This window comes from Dendropsophus ebraccatus, chromosome 12 (assembly GCF_027789765.1).
Source record: "Dendropsophus ebraccatus isolate aDenEbr1 chromosome 12, aDenEbr1.pat, whole genome shotgun sequence".
Taxonomy (NCBI): Eukaryota; Metazoa; Chordata; class Amphibia; order Anura; family Hylidae; genus Dendropsophus; species Dendropsophus ebraccatus.
Genome location: NC_091465.1, coordinates 55,853,660 through 55,875,962, shown reverse-complemented (window position 1 = coordinate 55,875,962; position 22,303 = coordinate 55,853,660). Strand labels below are relative to the sequence as shown.

At 46.5% G+C, this 22,303-nt stretch overlaps 1 protein-coding gene across 2 annotated transcripts in view; it reads right to left on the bottom strand.

Moving 5' to 3' along the window:
• Positions 1-22,303, bottom strand: part of TMEM25 (transmembrane protein 25) — a 267,147-nt gene that overhangs the window by 226,482 nt on the left and 18,362 nt on the right. The window contains exon 1 of one of the 2 annotated variants that reach the window (XM_069947902.1): positions 4,293-4,309. The exons of the other annotated variant lie outside the window; for it this stretch is intronic. The gene's annotated coding sequence lies outside the window, so the exon portion shown is untranslated. Of the gene's footprint in view, positions 1-4,292; positions 4,310-22,303 lie in introns of those variants that run through there. 2 annotated transcript variants of the gene reach the window in all.

Below are 22,303 nucleotides of genomic sequence, written 5' to 3'. Positions count from 1 at the left end.
ATCCCTACAATATATATATAATGTAGCTGGAGGCACATGTAAGTCTGTTCTTAAAAAAGAAGGGATGATCCTCCCCCTTAATCTGAATGTATTTGATGTTGTGTGTAATGCATTTACAGCACTTACACCGACTTTTCCCACATTTATATAGTGGTAGTAGTAATTGCTTAGTATGGTAAGCAAATTGTCATTCAATATGAAAGTATAAATCGCCATCCAAGTTAATCAGATAGACACTTGACAATTCATTGCATATCTTCTCTGAAGTGCTGCTTCCAGAACCCCAGGTAGATGGATCCAAAGATGGTCCTCTGTATCGCACGTTACAGAGAAAGGCATTAAAAATTCATGGTTATGCACTTTAACAGTCTTAATGTCTGTGGAGTAAAAGGGTGCAAACAAAAGGTAGTTTAGGTAAGGAGGCTCCACTAATAAAAGATATGCAGCATATTCGTCACAAGGGCTATCCACAAGTTAAGCCAGCAAAAGGGGGGGAGGCTGCATCACCTTTGCAACACAATCTAAACCTGGATGGAAGACATCCAGCAGTCATCTTTCCCCCGTCATAGTATTCATGGGCTTCAGGAATTAAAAAAAAAAAAAAGGGAATGCATCCCCTAGTCCCAGAAAAGTGGAAGAGGCGATTAGTGATGAGCGAGTACTAAAATGCTTGGGTGCTCGTTACTCGAAACGAATATCTCCCGATACTCGAGTGCTCGTTTCGAGTAACGAACCCCATTGAAGACAATTGGAGACTCAAGCATTTTTTGAGGGGACTCAGGTTCGGTAGAGGGAAGGTCGTGTGAAAACCTCAGAAATTGATGGAAACACAACGGAAATGGACAGGAAACAGCAGTGGCAGCATGTATGCATGCCTATGAGGCTGCTTAATGGCATCTTTATGCCTAATTCTGTGCAACAGCCTGGTTAAAACAGAGGTAGGCATATGGACCAATCAAAAACTCAGCCTGACACAGCATGGCAGTGAGAACACAGGGAACCATTAAAACAGAGGTAGCATATCATGAACCACCCAAAAATTCAGCCTGACACAGCATGGCGGTGAGAATAGAGTGAACAAGGTAGAAGCGGTAGCCAGTTAGCCTTCCAAAAATTATACTAGACCTAGCATGGCATTGAACACACAGAGAATCATTAAAAGTGAGTGAGGAAGCACGTGAGCCTTCCAAAAATTAGGGCAGAAGCAGCATGGCATTGAGCACCCAGAGAACCATTACAAGTGAGGAAACAAGTGAGCCTCAGAAAAATTAGGCCAGACACAGCATGGCATTGAGGACACAGAGAATAATTACAAGTGAGTGAGGAAGCAAGTGAGCCTCCCAAAAATTAGGCCAGACACAGCAGGGCTTTGAACACACAGATAACCATTACAAGTCAGTGAGGGAGCAAGTGAGCCGTCCAAAAATTAGACCAGAAGCAGCATGGCATTGAGCACCCAGAGAACCATTACAAGTCAGTTAGGAAGCAAGTGAGCCTCCCAAAAATTAGGCCAGAAGCAGCAAGGCATTGAGCACCCAGAGAACCATTACAAGTCAGTGAGGAAGCAAGTGAGCCTCCCAAAAATTAGGCCAGTAGCAGCATGGCATTGAGCACACAGAGAACCATTACAAGTTAGTGAGGAAGCTAGTGAGGCTCCCCAAAACTAGGCCAGACAGTGCAGGGCCTTGAACACACAGAGAACCATTACAAGTGAGTGAGAAAGCAAGTGAGGCTTCCCAAAACTAGGCCAGACACTGCAGGGCCTTGAACACACAGAGAACCATTACAAGTGAGTGAGGAAGCTGGTGAGGCTCCTCAAAACTAGGCCACACAATGCATGGCAGTGAGGACACAGAGAACCATTACAAGTGAGCGAGGAATCAAGTGATCCCACCCAAAAATTGGAGTGAGTGCATGGGCTGGGATATGTAGTGGACATGAACCCGGGTGCTGACAGCTAACTGGCTAGGCCTGCTGTCAGTCACCACTCACCATCAGGAGTACACTTGATGCCTCTCGACCGGGGGTTGTGAGGCCCCGGACACGGCTAGACAAAAAAAAAAAAAAATAGCTGGCTGGTTGGTGTGGGCGCGATCGGCGGCCCCCGGCAACCAGTCCTGCTCCTCCGAAGACGTAGTGTGACGTCAGAGCATGGCAGTGTGGACACTGAGAACCATTAGAAGTGAGTGAGGAAGCAATTGAGCCTCCCAATAATAAGGCCAGACCCTGCATGGCGGAAGAAGACTTGGCAATTGGATGATAATTGTAGGAAGAGGAGGAGGAGGATAGGAGATACCAAGAATCTTCATGTTTAGCAGCTTTCCCCGGGTGGACAGTTGAATTCAAGTGAAATCCAGGCTTTGTTCATTTTTATAAATGTCACCCTTTCAGTGCTGTCAGTGGACAGGCGGGTGCGCTTATCAGTGATGATGGCACCAGCTGCACTGAAGACCCGCTCTGACAACACGCTAGCGGCAGGGCAGGCCAGCACCTCCAAGGCATAAAGCGCCAGTTGGGGTCACGTATCCAGCTTTGAAACCCAGTAGTTGTAGGTAGCAGAGTGAGTGGGAAGGACGGTGGTATGGTCCGCACGGTACTCCCTCACCATCTTCCTGAAGGATTCCCCCCTACTCTGTCTAGACTGGGTACGGTTGACATAGTCTTGCTGGGGTGCCATGATACTGTCAAAGGCCTTGGAGAGTGTTCCCCTGCCCCTTGACAAGGTGCCTGCTCCACCGCTCCTCTCCCCCGCCCTTTGGCCCACAGAACTACGTCCTCTGGCGCTAGTGGTGTCAGATGTCAGTGGTGTCATTTTCAGCTTCTGCACCAGGGCCTGTTGATATTGATTCACTCTCATACTGCGTTTCTCGGCAGGGATGACAGTGGAAAAGTTTGATTTCTACCAAGGGTCCAGGAGAGTGAACACCCAGTAATCTGTGTTGTCCAAAACAAGTAGTCAACATGGATGCCAGTTAAGGCCCAGCAGTAGTCAACATGGATGCCAGTTAAGGCCCAGCAGTAGTCCACATGGATGCCAGTTAAGGCCCAGCAACAAGGATGCAAGGGCAGGCACACCAGTAGTCAACATGGATGCCAGTTAAGGCCCAGCAGTAGTAAACATGGATGCCAGTTAAGGCCCAGCAGTAGTCAACATGGATGTCAGTTAAGGCCCAGCAGTAGTCAACATGGATGCCAGTTAAGGCCCAGCAGTAATCAACATGGATGCCAGTTAAGGCCCAGCGACAAGGATGCAAGGGCAGGCACACCAGTAGTCAACATGGATGCCAGTTAAGCCCCAGCATCAAGGATGCAAGGGCAGGCCCAGCAGTAGTAAACATGGATGTCAGTTAAGGCCCAGCAGTAGTCAACATGGATGTCAGTTAAGGCCCAGCAGTAGTCAACATGGATGTCAGTTAAGGCCCAGCAGTAGTCAACATGGATGTCAGTTAAGGCCCAGCAGTAGTCAACATGGATGTCAGTTAAGGCCTAGCAGTAGTCAACATGGATGCCAGTTAAGGCCCAGAAACAAGGATGCAAGGGCAGGCACACTAGTAGTCAACATGGATGCCAGTTAAGGCCCAGCAGTAGTCAACATGGATGCCAGTTAAGGCCCAGCAGTAGCCAATGTCAAGGTGATGAGTCTATTTTTAGTCACCTTGCATCAATTAACTGTCTCTGTTCTAATTATAACTAGTATGTGCCCGCATAGCCCGTATTAGAAGCCCCAATACAGAACACATGGCGACAGGACACAGATGTGTGCACACAACTTCTGCTTTTTAATAAGAGTTTCACTTTCTTTTTATATGAGATGACAAAGGTGTGGTTATTAAGTCACACGAGTATATTTGACAAAACATGATTGGATACGTTTGATCTCTAGCCATATTACACAGGTGCATGGTCAGGGGGATTGAATGCTAATTAAGAGTTGATAAATTACATCTGTGTGAAGCCTGCCAGTCCCTTCCAACACAGGAGCCAGAAACAGCTATCTCTGCAAGCTAAGTGCTTTAATATTGTATTTGTAAGCGAGTTTTGGAGCGTGCAAGTTTTTGATCTGAAGTGTGTTTTTGTCTCAAGTGTGGGACTTTAATATTCTGGGACTTTAGATTCAGGGAGTGTCAGGTAGGGATTTGGGAGGACACAGACGAGTGCGGCCCTGCAACTGGCACCCGCCCCAGCTGGCCCTACCTGCTTGCCGCGACAGCTCTAAACAGCTGCGGACAACTGGGCGGCGTTCCCTATGCTGTTACAAGTGAAAACACGAAACAAGACAAGACAAGACTCACATAAAAATGGAATGGTCGACGGTCAGAGTCAGCAACAATCGGGCAGCAGAAGGTACAAAATCGTAATCCTAAAGCGAAGTTGAGGTCACAAATCCAAAGGTCAGAATCACTAAACAAATATGGTCAAGGAATAGCGAGATCAAGGCAGAATGCTCTATCACAGGCATTGGAGTGAGGCAAGGGGCTGGGATTTATAGTGAACAGGAAGCTAGGTGCTGACAGCTAACTGGCTAGGTGTCAGGTCTAACAACAGAAACAATCAGTAAATGAGTCACAGAAAGAAAGTGCAGGGAGAACTGAAAAACCTGGAGCGGATCACAGAAGACATAAACAAAGAACATAAAACCAGAAATGGACTAAAGGTAAAAAGCGCCGCAGCGCACAAACAGCAGACCGGCTGCTAAGGACGCCGTCGGCACGCCCTCAGCAACCGGCCATGTTTGACAATGCGGCCCAATGTACATCTTGTGCGATGTATGCAATCCTTGATCAACCGATCGAGGGTGCATACCATTGTGGGAGATGTGTGCATGTTGCTGGTTTGAAAGCCCGGATCCTGGATCTAAATGCGCAGCTGCGATGATTGAGATACATTGGCAAACTGGAAAGGGGTCTGCTGCTCACTGAGCAAGCGCTCCAAGGGGTAGATGGGAGAGAGAGTGATAGCATGGAGGTACAGGAGGAAGAGGCAGCTAGTTGGGTCACAGTTAGAAAACGGGTTAGAGGGAAGAGTGTGAGGGAGGCCAGTCCTGATCTGGCACACCCCAACAAGTTTGCCAAATTGGCGGATGAGGGGGATGTTGATTTAGGGGTGGCATTGCTGCAGCAGGACACTGCCTCTGAAAGCCAGGGGGGTGTCTGCTCCAGTAAGGTGGGAAACAGGAGTTCAGGGCAGGCCAGGCAGGTACTGGTAGTGGGGGACTCAATTATTAGGGGGACAGACAGGGCAATCTGTCACAATGACCGGGATGTGTTGCCTTCCTGGCGCTCAAGTTCATCACATCGGGCTGACAGATTACTGGGAGGGGCTGGCGATGACCCAGCAGTCATGGTGCACATTGGCACCAATGATAAAGTTAGAGGTAGGTGGCGGGTCCTTAAAAACGATTTCAGGGACTTAGGCAGGAGGCTTAAAACTAGGACCTCCAAAGTGATATTCTCCGGAATATTACCTGTACCACGAGCCACACCTGAGAGACAGCGGGAGATTAGGGAGGTAAATAAGTGGCTGAAGAGCTGGTGTAGGATAGAGGGGTTTGGGTTCATGGAGAACTGGGCCGACTTCTCGGTCGGTTACAGGCTCTACGGTAGGGACGGGCTGCATCTCAATGGGGAGGGTGCAGCCGTGCTGGGGGAGAAGATGGCTAAGAGGTTGGAGGAGTGTTTAAACTAGTGACCGGGGGGGAGGGCAACTACAATATAGTAAGTGAAGACAGAGTAGATGAAGAGCTGGGCCTAGATTATTGAACTGGGGGTGGAGCGGCGGGAGGGGTTAGAACAGTCACTAGTGACAAGAGGAAAGGGAATATGGACAAATATATTAAATGTATGTATACTAATGCTCGAAGCCTCACTAATAAAGCTGAGGAATTAGAACTCATAATGGTTGAAGAGAAATATGATATAGTGGGGATAAGCGAGACCTGGCTGGATGAGAGTTATGACTGTGCTGTTAATATCCAGGATTATAGTCTATTCAGAAATGACCGTAAAAAAAAGAAAGGGGGAGGGGTCTGTCTATATGTTAAATCATGCCTTAAGCCCATTCTGCGAGAGGATATAAGTGATGATAATGTGGAATCTCTTTGGGTAGAAATAAGGGGAGGGACGAAGAATAATAAAATTCTTATAGGAGTGAGTTATAAACCTCCAAGTATAGTGGAAGAGTCAGAAAATCTTCTTATAAGACAAATAGATGCGGCAGCGAAGCAGGGGGAAGTCATTATTATGGGGGACTTTAACTACCCAAACATAAACTGGAAAGCAGAAACCTGCAGCTCCAGGAAGGAAAGCAGGTTTTTGGAAATAGTAAAAGATAATTACCTTTCCCAACTAGTACAGGAACCAAGAAGAGGGGGGGCACTCCTGGACCTAATCTTAACCAATAGGCCAGACAGAATATCAAAAATAAAGGTGGGGGGTCACCTAGGTAATAGTGACCATAACATAGTAAGTTTTCAATTATGCTTCAATAAAATGATTAGTAGAGGGGCTACAAAAACATTAAATTTCAGGAAGGCTAATTTCCAAAAACTAAGAGAGGACCTTGGGAACATTGACTGGGACAATGCCTTCGGAAATAAAAGTACACAAAAGAAATGGGACATATTTAAGAGCATCCTGGGTAAATCGTGTGAACGACACATACCATATGGGAATAAAAGTAGTAGAAATAAGAAAAATCCAATGTGGTTAACTTCAGCTGTAAGGGGTGCAATAAATGATAAGAAACAAGCATTCAGACTACTAAAACAAGAAGGTAGTGGGGAAGCATTGAGCAACTATAGACAGAAGAATAGAATGTGTAAAAAGCAAATAAAAGAAGCAAAAATAGCAACAGAAAGAAGGATAGCCAAAGAGTGGGATAGAGTCAAAGAGTGATCCTGGAAACTACAGGCCCGTAAGTCTAACATCTATAGTAGGTAAAGTATTTGAGGGGTTTGTAAGAGATGCTATACTGGTGTATCTTAATGAAAATAATCTTATGACGCAGCACCAGCATGGATTTATGAGGGAAATGGCAAATGAAGTTTAATGTGGATAAATGTAAGGTTATGCACTTGGGCCATAGAAATAATAAGTACAGTTATGTGCTAAATAATAAAACACTGGGTAAAACTACTTCCGAAAAGGACCTGGGGGTATTGGTGGATTGTAAACTCAACTTTAGTGATCAGTGCCAGGCAGCAGCTGCCAAGGCTAATAAAATAATGGGATGCATCAAAAGAGGTATAGATGCTAAAGATGAGAACATAGTTTTGCCTCTTTATAAATCACTGGTCAGACCACACATGGAATACTGTGTACAGTTTTGGGCACCGGTATATAAGAAGGACACAGCGGAACTAGAGCAGGTGCAGAGGAGGGCAGCAAAGGTCATTAAGGGAATGGGTGGGTTACAATACCAGGACAGGTTATCAAGCTTGGGGTTATTTACGCTAGAAAAAAGACGTCTTAGGGGCGATCTGATCACAATGTACAAATATATGAATGGACAGTACAGAGGTCTTTGTAGTGGTCTTTTTACTCCTAGGTCTGTAACCATGACTAGGGGGCATCCTCTACGTCTAGAGGAAAGAAGGTTTTATCATCAGCATCGACGCGGGTTCTTTACTGTACGAGCGGTAAGACTGTGGAACTCTCTGCCACATGATGTTGTCATGGCCGATTCATTAAATAAGTTCAAGGGAGGCCTGGATGCTTTTCTTGAACAATATAATATCACAAGTTATGGACATTAGATTTCCGGTGATACGTTGATCCAGGGATTATTCTGGTTGCCATTGGAGTCGGGAGGGAGTTTTCTCCCTGTGGTGGGGCGGTTGTCGTCTGCCTCATGGGGGGGTTTTGCCTTCCCTGGATCAACACAGTAGGGTTTCCCTAGGTTGAACCTGATGGACTCTTGTCTTCTTTCAACCTTATTTACTATGTATGTTAGAGTTCCATCCTACAGCTCTCTCCCCAATAATCATCAGTAACACATATATATTATATTTCCCTGTCACATATTCGGTGAGAAGACTTAAGTGACTCCCACTCAAATGCCTCCTATGGATCTCCTCTACCATGGCCATCACTATCACAGGGAGCCACATCACAGAATTCAAATTTGAAAGTTGCCACTTGGGCCCTTGATGAATTATACCAGAAAGTAGTAAGTCCTTGATTTTGTGTAATGGCTACTTCTTGTGTCCTCACCACCACCCAAACCAAACATAACATGAAAAGGATATATGTGTTTTTCATGGTGAAGGACAGGCAGCAGACACTTTCTTGCAGTGTGAAGTGTGGGCCCAGGTGGGTTTTCCCCTCAATTTTCACAGAGGTTGGGGACACCAAGAGCACTTGAAAGCTAAAATTATTATGTTAATTTGTTTTCCCTAAGACCCATTGGCATCACAACATATGGGGTAAATTCGCCCCTGCGAGCCCCTGGGACGAAGGAATATTTAATGAAAAAATAACAATTAAATTTTAATCCCCTCCTCCATGAGGTATAAATAGGCTCCACCTCCCCCTAGACCTCAGTCTAATTATAAAGAAACATAAAACACAGGGAGGGAGTCTTGTGATGCCAATGGGTCTTAGGGAAAACAAATTAACATAATAATTTTAGCTTCCCTTACGTCCCATTGGCATCACAACATATGGGGAATTAGCAAGCATTATCCCCAATGGGCGGGTTATTTATTACGTCCGCATTAAGAACAGATCTTGCAAAGGTTGTTCTTGACAAGAAAGAAGTATCCAGCCTGAAATATCTCACAAAGGTAGTCAAAGACCAGGTAGTTGCCTGGCATATGTCCTCAAGTGGCACAGCGGCACACTCTGCCCAAGTGGAGACCACAGCTCTAGTAGAGTGAGCCCTGGTAAATTCTGGTGGATCCAGATCAGCAGAGGAGTAACATAAGGCAATGGAGTCACAGATCCATCTGAATATTGAAGGTTTTGAAGCCTTTCTCCCCTTTTTTTTCCTGCGAAAGGGATAAAGAAATTCTCGTCTTTACGAAAATCACCTACTCTATGTAGATAGATCTTGATAGCTCTGGATACGTCCAATAAAGAAAGATCCAAGTCTTCTTTAGATGATCCAGTAGGAGAAAATACAGGCAATACTATTGGCTGGTTGATGTTGGCAAATGAAGCCACCATAGGCAGGAATCCTGGAAGGAACCCAAGGATAACCTTGTCTTGGGAAAAAAATCACGTATGGAAGTGCGGAGTCAAGGGCTTGAAGTTCTCCAACTCTCTTAGCAGAGGTAATGGCTAGTAAAAGAGAAACTTTCAATGTTAACTTGAAGTCTACTTCCTCCCAAGGCTTAAAGGGAGGAAGACACAGGCGTCTCAACACAAATGATAAGTCCCATGGGTCTACCTGCTTTACCAGGTTAGGCCTAGTCTAGCCTTAACAAAATTCTTTACCTCCAAGATCTGAAAGAAACGCGAGTTTAGGTGTGCAGAGAGGGCTGCTATGTGCACCTTGATGGAACTAGGTTTTAATCCTTTATAGAAGCCTTCCTGTAAAAACTCCAATGACTGTGGAGTAGAAGGTTTAAGTCCATCAATACTCCTGCTCGCACACCAATCTTGAAAATCTTCCAAATACGTGCATAAGATTTATTTGTAGTGCTACTACGAGCGTGAGAAAGGGTATACTATACCTTCTCAGAAAAACTAGAGTCTAATAAGGTCCTCTCAGTCTCCAAGCTGTGAAGCTGAGGCTGGAAAGATTCCTGCACAGATGTTGACCCTGGAATATTAGATCCGGATGCAGAGGTAACCTCCAAAATTCCCCTCTGCTCATATTCATGGGCAGGGTGAACCATGACCCCTTCGGCCAGAAGGGAGTTATTATTATTACTGACGACTGATCTAGACTGATCTTTGTCAAACTCTGGGAATCATGGCTATGGGAGGAAAGATATACGCCAGCTGGTATGTCCATGGTATTGTCATTGAGTCCACTACCGTGGGATTGTCTGCCCTGTAAAGGGAACAGAAATTCCTCAGTTTGGCATTGCTTGCTGATGCCATGAGGTCTCTCTGAGGAAGCCCCCACCTCTGGGTTAACTGAATGAACACTCTCCTTGAGAGAGACCATTCCCCCGGTAATGTCAGGCCTCAACTCAATCAATCCGCCAATATATTGTCGACACCCCTAATATGAATCGCAGAGAGTCTGGTTATTCTGGTTTCTGCCCAACAGAAAAATCTTCTCTACTTCCCTGAGGAGAGAAGGGGATCTGGTACCTCCCTGTTTAGGTACGCCACACAGGTCATGTCGTTCATCCGGATTCTGACTGCTCTCTGTAAAATAGGAGGAGAAAAATGAAGAAGAGCTAGGTAAATCGCTCTGAGCTCCCTCACGTTGGAGGGCAGAGCGGATTCCTGTTGACTCCAAGATCCTGCAGTCGTGATGACTGTCAGATGAGCTCCCCAACCTGTTCCTGAAGCATCTGTCGTGATGGTTATCCAGTGTGGTTCTGAAAATAAAACTCCATGTTTGACTTGTCTCCACCACATTAGAGAATGTCTTGTTTGAGTCGATAGAACATGCATCGCATCCAAGTCCTTCAGTCCTCGGTTCCATACTGTTAGTGCTTCTCTCTGAAGAAATCTCATGTGCCATAACGCCCATGGCGCCGCGTCCGCAGCTGAGGCAAGGAGCCCTAGAAAGCGCATTTATGTTTTTATGGATACCTGACGAGGAGGAATTAGGAATTAAGTTTGATTTCTCTATGTTCATAAGCCAACCTAATTGTTGAAGTATGTCCTGGACATAGTTCAACTGAACTCTCAGAAGATCCTGAGTCTGAGTCATAATCAACCAATCGTCCAGGTAAGGGATAACTTTATCCCCTGTAAACGGAAGCGAACCATCATGGTGACACTACCTATGTGAAAACAAAGGGTGCGGAGGTATTCCGGATGGAAGGACTTTGAATTGTAAGTGTCTTACCTTCCCCTGGATTTGGATGGCGAAGGCTCTCCTGTGAGCCTTCAGAATCGGTACATGAAGATATGCATCCGGTAGATCTATGGTGACCATAAAATCTCTCTCCTGGAGGATAGATTTTACCGATCTTATGTTCTCCATGTGGAACGTCTTCTTTACGATGCACCTGTTGAGATATCGCAAATCTATAATAAGCCTCCACTTTCCGGATGGCTTCAGCACTAGTAACACTGGGGAGTAAACTCCCTGACCGATCTCAGATAGAGGAACATCCTCTTGAGCCTCAATGGAAAGGAGGTAAAGAATTTCTGTCTCTAGGACTAAGTGTCTTTCTGGCTTAAGATTTCTTGACAGAAGAAAACTTGGAGGAGGAAGAGATGATAAATGAAGGACATAACCATTTTGAATAATATTTAACACCCAGTGATCTTTTCTTAATTCTTCCCAGGCAGGGAGAAACAAACTCAGACGTCCCCCACTGGACAGCTTCTGCGACAGAAGTCTGGTTTCTTGTTGGTGTCCTTATTCTGCTGCTTCCCGGGACCTCTTCTGGAATAGTTTCTTCCTCAACCTCTGTACTGGTATCTCCCTTTGCCTCGCTGAGGAGATTTTGCTTTGCGAAAGGAATCACCGCTCTTATAGGACAATGGTAGGGACTTCCCCTCCTTGTCAGACAATTCCTCCATTAATTTATCCAGCTCAGAGCCAAACAGCCTACCTGGCTGGAACTCCATATTACAGAGCTGAATTTTGGAGTTAGCATCTCCAACCCAGGGTTTTAACCATAGCGCCCTTTGGCAGCGGTCGAGAGCGTACTAGTTTTTTTACGTTTACCTGGTTCCCTGAGATGCATCATCGCAGAGGAAGTCAATGGCCATAATGACCTTTTTTAAGGAGCAAAGGACCTTGTCCCTGCTAGCTCTACCTTCCAAATTTTCCTGGACCTTGGCCAGCCACCTTCTTAGGCTTCTAGAAACCTCAAAGAAGAAATGGAGACTGCCCCTTGGGCTGCCGCTGCCGTATATGATCTCTTGAGGGCTACCTCCACCCTTCTATGCATCGGATCCTTAAGATTGGATCCGTCCTCCGCAGGCAGCACAGTACATTTCGACAGTTTGGCTATGGCCAGGTCCACCTTTGGAGGCTCAATCCAGTCCTTACATTGTTCTTCCTTGAGAACCTATAAGGTCTTAAACCTCTTGCTCAAACCCGAAGCCTTTTCCGGTTCCTTCCATTCCGCCTGTAACATAGACAATGAAGTCTTACCCACAGAAAAAGCCCTAGGCTTTTTTGAGGAGGACCAATCCTATCCTCTTCTATTTCCTCAGGGTGTATTTCAGCTTGCACAGCTTAGCAGAGCTTGTGAATTCTATCAGCTGTGAAATACCCCCTGAATAATTCTCTCATCTTCAGAAGTAGAAGAGTATTCAGAAGAAGATGATGACTTAACTTCATCAATCACAGTAAAACTGAAAATGACCATAATCCTACAGCCATAAAGTAATATACTCAAAGGCTGGGAGTAGAGAGAGAAATACTCCGTTTGGTCTTTAACTTAGGACACGGGCGGTGATACTCATTAGCCGCTAAAGTCTTTTGCACATAGTCCTTGACCCATACAACTACATCCTGAACATCAGGCTCCCCATAGGTTTTGGTCTGCATGAAGGACAGCGTACTTAGGCATTATAAATATTTTTAGGCATTCATAAATATTTTTATGAAAGAAAGGATGAATCTTATCTGGAAAAAATGATCCTCCTACGGTATCCATAGCCGTCAGGTAGAGGAGTCTCACACTCGGCACATGAAGTGCTTCCTTAGAAAGTCTTTTGCCAGCAGCAGGACTGGTCTCCATTTCAGACATCTGCAAATAATCAATGTATTACAATACATATAAACCACTAGCCTGGCTAGAGTGATACCGGAAAGAGACACTAGGTGGCAGCAACACTTACTTTTAAGTATATAGAAGAGAGATCACAGCACTTTGCACTCAGATGTTTTCTATTAGATCCAAATGAGCCACAGAAAATCCTTCCAGAGGAAGACAGCCAGACCTAGAGGTTGCAACAGCTTACCTTCTGCCTTGAACACACAGCTAATCCGGCATGCAGAGAGCGCACGTCGCTGCCGCCCCCCGGAAGTGACATGACGCCGACGCCGCAGTGCTGAGATGCACGCAGCGCTGATGCGTTCCACAGTTGAACGCGACTGTAAGAAAAGCCAGCGGCTCGGGTGACACGCAGAGTGCGTTCCAAGACGCACTAGGTAAGAAAAACTTAAAAGCTAAGACCTGCAGAAGCAAATATCAGGATACTACCTGGACACCGGCTCCAGCGGCATCCCAGCAATCATTACCTGGAGAGAAAAACCTGAATGCAACAGGTTAACAAAGCATAAAAACGGAGGAGGGACAAAGTCCCCTAGGGCTAACAGCAACGAAGTAAAAAAAGACTGAGGTCTAGGGGGAGGTGGAGCCTATTTATACCTCATGGAGGAGGGGATTAAAATTTAATTGTTATTTTTTCATTAAATATTCCTTCGTCCCAGGGGCTCGCAGGGGCGAATTTACCCCATATGTTGTGATGCCAATGGGACGTAAGGGAATGGACCTTTAAATCGGGGTTCCAGAGCATCTCTGACATGCTTATTTACAACCACAAAATCGCCTCGCTGAAGTGAATGGGTACTTTGGTCAGCTTCAGGGTCTGGAATGGAGGAGAAAACTGCAGCATGTGTTGCTTTCAGTTCATTGCACAAATTTACAACATACTAAACAAAACTATCATTTCCTGCTGTCAATTGTTGGGGATAGTAACTTCAAAGCCTAGGGGACCACCAAACAGGATTTCATATTGGGTGAGGCCAGTGGGTTGCCTAGGGGTGTTCCTGACAGAATATAGGGCAACAGGTAAGATCTCAGGCCAGAGAAGGGACAGTTCCTTGCTAGCTTTCAGAATTTTGTTTTTCAGAGTGGCATTCATCCTCTCTACTAGAGATGAGCGAACCTCGAGCATGCTCGAGTCGATCCGAACTTTCGGCATTTGATTAGCGGTGGCTGCTGAACTTGAATAAAGCCCTAAGGCCAGGGCCGGCTCCAGGTTTTTGTGGGCCCTTGGGGCGAGAGAGCCTCAGCGGGCCCCTTTGAATAGCACACCTCGGGGCACACCTACCAAATAAAGTTTGACAAAATACTGAAAAAAACACGTAATTCAGTAACTCACAGGTGACGTCTTCTTTGATCTGAGGCGATCTCTCTCTGTTTCCTCTCCATCTGGCCCAGACCACCATGATGATTTTTTCCAGCTACAATTCATCTCTTCAGGACCTGTCAGACAAACATCTTAGGCTCTGCACATTTCCAGCAACTTCCTTCCCTTTTTCCCACCCATAGGCTCCTATACAGTAGTAACTCCACTGTTTGGTGTCATGTGCAGTAAAGTAAGGAGGTTTATAGGTCCCGTGCTGTGCCCCCCATATAGTAATAATGCCCTCTGTCCCCATAGTAATGCCCCCTGCTCTGCCCCATAGTAATGCCCCCTGCCCCATAGTAATGCCCCCTGCATTGCCCCATAGTACTGCCCCCTGCATTGCCCCATAGTAATGCCCCCTGCTCTGCCCCATAGTAATGCCCCCTGCTCTGTCCACATAGTAGTGCCCCCTGCCCCCATAGAAATGCCCTCTGCTCTCCCTCAGCACAAGAAAATAAAAAAATAAAATCATACTCACTAATCCGGGCGGGGGACGGGTCCTCTTCTCTCTTGTGTGCGCCTTGTGGATCCACCAGCAGGCGTGATGACGTCATCGATCTGCGCCTGCTGGTGAGATCGCATCCATGCTAGAATGGACTAGAATGGAGTTGCTAGAAGGAGGTCGTCCCCCTGGAGTCTGTATTCTAGCTTGTTCACCATAGAGCAGGCTAAAATGGAGTTACATTTAGGAGACATTACATGAGGTATACCAGGGGGAACTACAACTCCCAGCGTGTCCAGCCTGTTATTATGGGAGACCAGAGGACATTACAGGAGGAGATATAATAGGACTACAACTCCCAGCATGTCCAGCCTGTTATTATGGGAGATCAGAGGACTTTACAGGAGGAGATTTAAGAGGAGTACTACAACTTCCAGCATATCCAGCCTGTTATTATGGGAGATCAGAGGACATCACAGGAGGAGATTTAAGAGGAGTACTACAACTCCCTGCATGGACAGCCTGTTATTATGGGAGATCAGAGGACATTACAAAAGGAGATATAAGAGGAGGACTAAAACTCACAGCATACAGAGGGAAGGTCTAAGTGAGCCCCGCCCCCCTCATGTCACATGACAATGATCACAGGTCCCTCATCCACCTGCATCTTCTCCCGTTCTCAGCCCCGCCCCCTTATGACATCACCACAGGTCCTTCCCCAGTGCAGCAAACACGGCAGGTCCTTCCCCAGCCCCTCCAGCCCTCCCCCAGACTTGGGGTCGGCAGCACCCACTCCCCCGGGTTGTCCGGGGGTCGGTGATGAGGTGGGCGTCTGGCTCACTGCTCGGGCAAGTGTTAGGGGCCCTTTGGGCGGCCGTGGGCCCCAGCACTTGCCCGAGTATGCTGGGTGCTGACGCCGGCCCTGCCTAAGGCTATGTGGAAATCATGGATATAGTCATTGGCTGTATCCATGTTTTCCAGACAACCTTACAGCTTTATCCAAGTTCAACAGCCCCAGCTAATCAAATACCGAACGTTCGGGTTCGGATCGACTCAAACCCGATTCGCTCATCTCTAGTCTCTACCTTCCCACTACTTTGAGGGTGATAAGGTGTGCGTAGGTCTAGAACTGCCCCTACCATTTTCCAGATTTCTCTGGTAACATCTGCAATGAAGGCTGGGCCTTGGTCACTTTCAATGACTTCTGGTACTCCAAATCTACAGACTAGTTTAGTCAAAAGTTTTTGTTTTTTTTTTAACTGTGAGTTTGGCTGTCATATTGGTGACTGGGCAGGCCTCTGTCCATCCTGAGAACATGTCCACCACTACTAAAATGTTTTTGTACTTCCCACTTTTTGGCAGTTCCATATGACCAATTTGGATTCTTTGGAACGGGTACAGTGGCTTGGCTAGATGTTTCTTCGGGGTTGGTACTGTGCCCCCAGCATTGCAAGTGCTGCAGATGTCACAGCTTTTGGCAGAGGTAGTTGCTGTAGTAGAAATTCCAGGTGCCGAGCCTGCAATGTGAACGGACGTTATGTGTGAAACTCCTGACTAACATCCTGCATTTATCCTGGGCATCCTGCCATAACACTGACTCTAACGCCTCGCAGGGCCAGTGAGAGACAGGGGACAGCATCTGGCAGCGATATGGCCAACAGACAGAGGGGAGCGACTAAGGACAAGCCGGGAAAAGGCGGCGCTGTACCCGGGCCTACCTCACAGGCGCAATCTTTGTCACGAGGCGCAGCGGCGGACATCACTGCCAAGCTGCAGTGCTTCGCCCGGCATGCAGAGGCAGACACCCCTGAGGAAGACTGGGGAGATATGGGGGCCGCACAGACGGAGTGGCTAACGCCCCGCACCAGCGGGTCACCCGAGACCGGGAGCGTTCCTGCATCCAAGATGGCGCGTCGGCAGGAGGAGGTGAGCGCGCTGTGGGGATAGATGGAGAGGGGAGCCCCCAGACTGAGACACCCACCCCCACACTTCAGGACGTCCTAACGGCCGTGTCTAAGGGCAATCAAGACCTCACACAGCTCATGGGAGGCATGAGGGAGGATTTCAATCTGCTGCGCCATGACCTGCAGAGGGTGTCCGAGCACATCGGGGAGGTGGAAGGCAGAGTGGGACAGCTAGAGGATCAGATACACCCCATGAAACGTGATATGAAAAGAATGGTGACTGATCTATCCGTGCTGGCTGCTAAAGCGGATGACATAGAAAACCGCTTGAGACGTAATAACATTCGCCTTATTGGGGTCCCTGAGAAGGTGGAAGGAAGAAATCCTGCCGATTACTTTGAGACTTGGCTCCTCAATACCTTTGGCAAGGACACTCTAACCCCTCTGTTCGCAGTGGAACGAGCACACAGGGTGCTATCCCGCCCATTACCACCTGGGGCTCCACCGAGAGCCGTGCTCATAAGAATCCTGCACTACAAGGACAGAGATATTATCCTACGCAAAGCCAGGGACCTGGAGCGTATTTGCATTGAAGGGCGAAACATTTCTATTTTCCCGGATTTTTCGGCAGAGGTCCAGAAGAAAAGAGCAAAGTACATAGACATTAAGAAGAGACTGAGACCCTTGGAAGTCTCCTACTCCATGTTATACCCGGCTCGGCTGCGGGTTGCAGCACTGGGGACCACGTACATCTTTGAAGACCCTGCCTCTGCTCTATCCTGGCTGGATGAACACACCGAGCGCCTCCGCAGAACGAACAGACGCAGTCCGGACTGAGCCTGCAGCCTAGTATATGCTGCTCCTCATGGGACATTAGGGTCCTGAAATATACTTCTCTCAGGTGGCTGCAGAAGTGCGGCCATATCTACGTTTTATTGTTTTTGCATTTACCCCTATGGTGACATTGTATAACTAGTTATTAGTTCCTGAAAGTTAAATTAATGTTCTCATTACTTGTTTGCAGGCTGGGCCTCTTGACCACTCTGTATTCTCCTATACCGAGAGATATACCTTCTAGCCATGTGTGTACTGCTTTGCTATCCTTGTCTCCCCCTCCCTTTGTCTATTTTTCAATACATGAAGGCTTCTCCTCTGATTTCTCCTTACCCTGTAGAGGGGTGGGGCCCCCTGGCCACACGGCATTTGCTCTTATAAATTGATCCTACGTTCTGATATGTGTGACTTTCCCTTCTATCCCTGTCTCCCCTCCCTTTGGTCTGCTGTCCAGTAACTGATAATCCCCCCATTTCTACTGTACCCATAACCTGTCAGCGGACCAGACCTCTTAGTCATGCAATATATACTCCTATCTACTGACGTTCCATTCGGATGTGTGTGACTTTCTCCTCTATCCCTGTCTCCCCTACCCCTAGTCTGTTCACCACTACTGCATCTCCTCATTGGGGGCGCGTCAGCTCTCCTGGACATTCAGCACAGGCTGTTGTACATTGACCCACCGCCCTGTTGTGTGTGACTTTCTCCTCTATCCCTGTCTCCCCTTCCCTTTGTCTGGTGTATGCTAATTTGTCCCTGATCCTATACTGATGGGATGACCTCTAAATTTGCTTTACACAGGAGTAAAACTAGGTTGGGATGTTTTATACGTTTTTTCTATTGTCCACAACACACACGTGGTTCTATGTTCGGGCCTTGAGTTTGAGCCCCGAATGCTGCCAGTTGCGGATTTTCTTATTGTTTCTGGTAGCCAACTATTCTCTTGAGTGCCTTATTGTAGTTACAATGCAATCACTATGGCACTTTACAACTTTTGATGTCATATATGTGTATTGTATTCCCTCAGCCGTGTTCATGTGCAGACTGATATCTTTTCTTTCTTTTTCATTACTAGGATGGCAAACAGGGTCAATATTGTAGCATGGAATGTGCGAGGTATGAATTCTCCTACTAAAAGGATGGCAGTATTTCAGACCCTAAAAGCATTTTAGCCTGCTATTCTCTGTTTAATGGAAACGCATATGGTTGATGACACTAAACAAGCTCTCAGCAAGCTGTGGGTAGGACATGCATACCACTCTACCTATTCCTCTCATGCTAGAGGTGTTAGTGTTCTGATCCACAAGAGCTTGATGTTTACTGAACTTAAAGCCTTGGTGGACGCCGAGGGGCGATATGTATGTCTCTATTGCAGGCCCGGACTGGTAATCTGGCAAACCGGGCAAATGCCCGCTGGGCTGGCCGGATTACCAGTCCGGGGGCCGCCCAGACTGCAAAGAAAAAAAAAAAAAGACATTATAAATAAACAGCCCCGCCGCGGCCCTCTGCCGCTGTGCTGCTTAATCAGTAGCAGAGGGCCGCTGCCGGGCTGAAGAATGCGTGGTGGGCCGGGAGGGGGAAAAAAACAAACAACAACAACTTACCTGTCACCCGTTCCTGCCGCTCCTCCCCCGGCAGCGCGCGTCTTCTCGCTCATCTTCCGGCGCAGGCAGCATAGTACAGGAGACTCTGCCTGGGCCGGACGTCGCAGCCTCTATCAGACGTCAGCGTGTGACGTCAGCGTGTGCGTCTTAAAGACACACGCACACGCTGACGTCTGATAGGGGCTGCGACGTCCGGCCCAGGCAGAGTCTCCTGTACTATGCTGCCTGCGCCGGAAGATGAGCGAGAAGACGCGCGCTGCCGGGGGAGGAGCGGCAGGAACGGGTGACAGGTAAGATGATGTTTGTTTTTTTTTCGGGGGTAGGGCACTATGGATGGGTCACTGCTGGTGGGGCACTGTGGGTGGTGGCAAAATACGGGGCACAGAGGAGCCATAGCATAACAAGGGGACACAGAGGACATAGAAAAGTATTTGGGGCAAAGAGGGGGCATGGAAAAAGCTATATATGGGCACAGAGGGGATATTTAAAAACCATATGGGGCATATAAAACTAAGGGGGCACACAGAAGTACTTTATACATTGTAGGGGGCAAGAGGGGGCATAGAACACTATGGGGCACAAAGGGGGCATTTAAAAACTATATGGGGCATAGAGGGGGCATACGAACATGGGGCACAGTGGGGATATATATACACTATATGGGAGCACAGTGGGGATATATATATACTATATGGGGGCACAGTGGGGATATATATACACTATATGGGGGCACAGTGGGGATATATATACACTATATGGGGGCACAGTGGGGATATATATATACTATATGGGGCACAGTGGGGATATATATACACTATATGGGGGCACAGTGGGGATATATATATATACACTATATGGGAGCACAGTGGGGATATATATATATACTATATGGGAGCACAGTGGGGATATATATACACTATATGGGGGCACAGTGAGGATATATATATACTATATGGGGGCACAGTGGGGATATATATACACTATATGGGGGCACAGTGGGGATATATATACACTATATGGGGGCACAGTGGGAATATATATACACTATATGGGAGCACAGTGGGGATATATATACACTATATGGGAGCACAGTGGGGATATATATACACTATATGGGAGCACAGTGGGGATATATATATATACTATATGGGGGCACAGTGGGGATATATATACACTATATGGGAGCACAGTGGGGATATATATATACTATATGGGGGCACAGTGGGGATATATATACACTATATGGGGGCACAGTGGGGATATATATATACACTATATGGGAGCACAGTGGGGATATATATATACACTATATGGGAGCACAGTGGGGATATATATACACTATATGGGAGCACAGTGGGGATATATATACTATATGGGGGCACAGTGGGGATATATATACACTATATGGGGGCACAGTGGGGATATATATATATATATACTATATGGGGGCACAGTGGGGATATATATACACTATATGGGGGCACAGTGGGGATATATATACACTATATAGGGGCACAGTGGGGATATATATATACTATATGGGGGCACAGTGGGGATATATATACTATATGGGGGCACAGTGGGGATATATATATATATATATATATATATATATATATATTTACACACACTATATATGGGCACAGATATATATATAATATATATATGTATATACACACTATATGGGGGCACAGTGGGGATATATATATACACTATATGGGGGCACAGTGGGGATATATATATATATATATATATATATACACACTATATGGGGGCACAGTGGGGATATATACACTATATGGGGGCACAGTGGGGATATATACACTATACGGGGGCACAGTGGGGATATATATATATATATATATATATACACTATATGGGGGCACAGTGGGGATATATATATATATATATACACACTATATGGGGGCACAGTGGGGATATATATATATATATATATACACTATATGGGGGCACAGTGGGGAGATATATATATATATATATATATATATATATATATATATACTATATGGGGGCACAGTGGGGATATATATACCCTATATGAGGTCACAAAGGGGGCTATGTATACTATATGGGGGTGCAGAGAGGGCTATTATATGGGCACAGAGTGGGCACTATTACAGTGTGTGGCAATTCATGGGGACTGTGTATAGAAGTGAGGATGGTGCTAATGCCAGGAGCCTAAATTCTTTGTCTGGCAGATTCTGTGGAGATGAATTGTGCTCGGGAGAATAGTCATGATGGCCGGGCCTGATGGGAAAGAAAAAAGAAAGTGAGCGACTCTGATCACAGAAGACGCCACCTGTGAGTCCAGTGTAATCACTTATGTAGGGGCAAGAGTGGGGGGATACTTAGGTTATGGGGGGCTCAGGCACATCCTTGCACAGGGATCCTCTGCTGTCTGTGTCCACCCCTGCTGACAGCTAATATTGCATCTTCTGAGGACAGTCCTGCTGCTCACACACTATATAATAGTACTAATAGTGTGTGACATAGTAATAATAACAGCAAGTGTTTACTGTGCGAGGGATAATATATTTGGGAGTCTGATAGGGGAACAGCACAATGACAGGAGAGCGGACAGAGCCTCTGTAACTGTTCTGTATTCTACCTGTGACTGCGTTTGATAACTGCTGTATACTCTTCTATAGTCTGCAGGGTGTAATACTCTGCAACATCTGTGTACACCTGGTAGCTGATATCACTGCTATATTCTATTCTGTAGTCTTGAGGGTGTAATACTCTGCTGCATCTGTGTACACCTGGTATGTAATATCACTGCTGTATTCTATTCTGTAGTCTTGAGGGTGTAATAGTCTGCTGCATCTGTGTACACCTTGTATCTGGTGACTATATGGTCAGTGTATGGCGGTATTATTAATTATATTGGTAGTGTACACTTATTTTTCTTCTGTGATAATTCTGGGCTTCACACATGTAAGAAAGTAATGTGACTAAGTAGAGCTAAAAATTCTTCTGTTGGAAATAGTTGGCAAAATGGGTGTGTGTGTGGGGGGCAACGATATATATCGGGGCTGGTGGGGGTTTTGTGCCCGGGCTGCTTTTCAGCCCCAGTCCGGCTCTGCTCTATTGCACTGTTTCACGTGTGCGCTACGTAATTATAGCGGTCTATATCCCTCCTCCTTACTCCCACGCTGTGCTCCGTGCGATTCTCGCTTTCTTAACATCGGTCCCAGTAGTCCCGACTATAATTATTGGGGATTATAATAATGTTTTAGATACCCATCTGGACAGACTTAACCCACTATACGCTGGTCC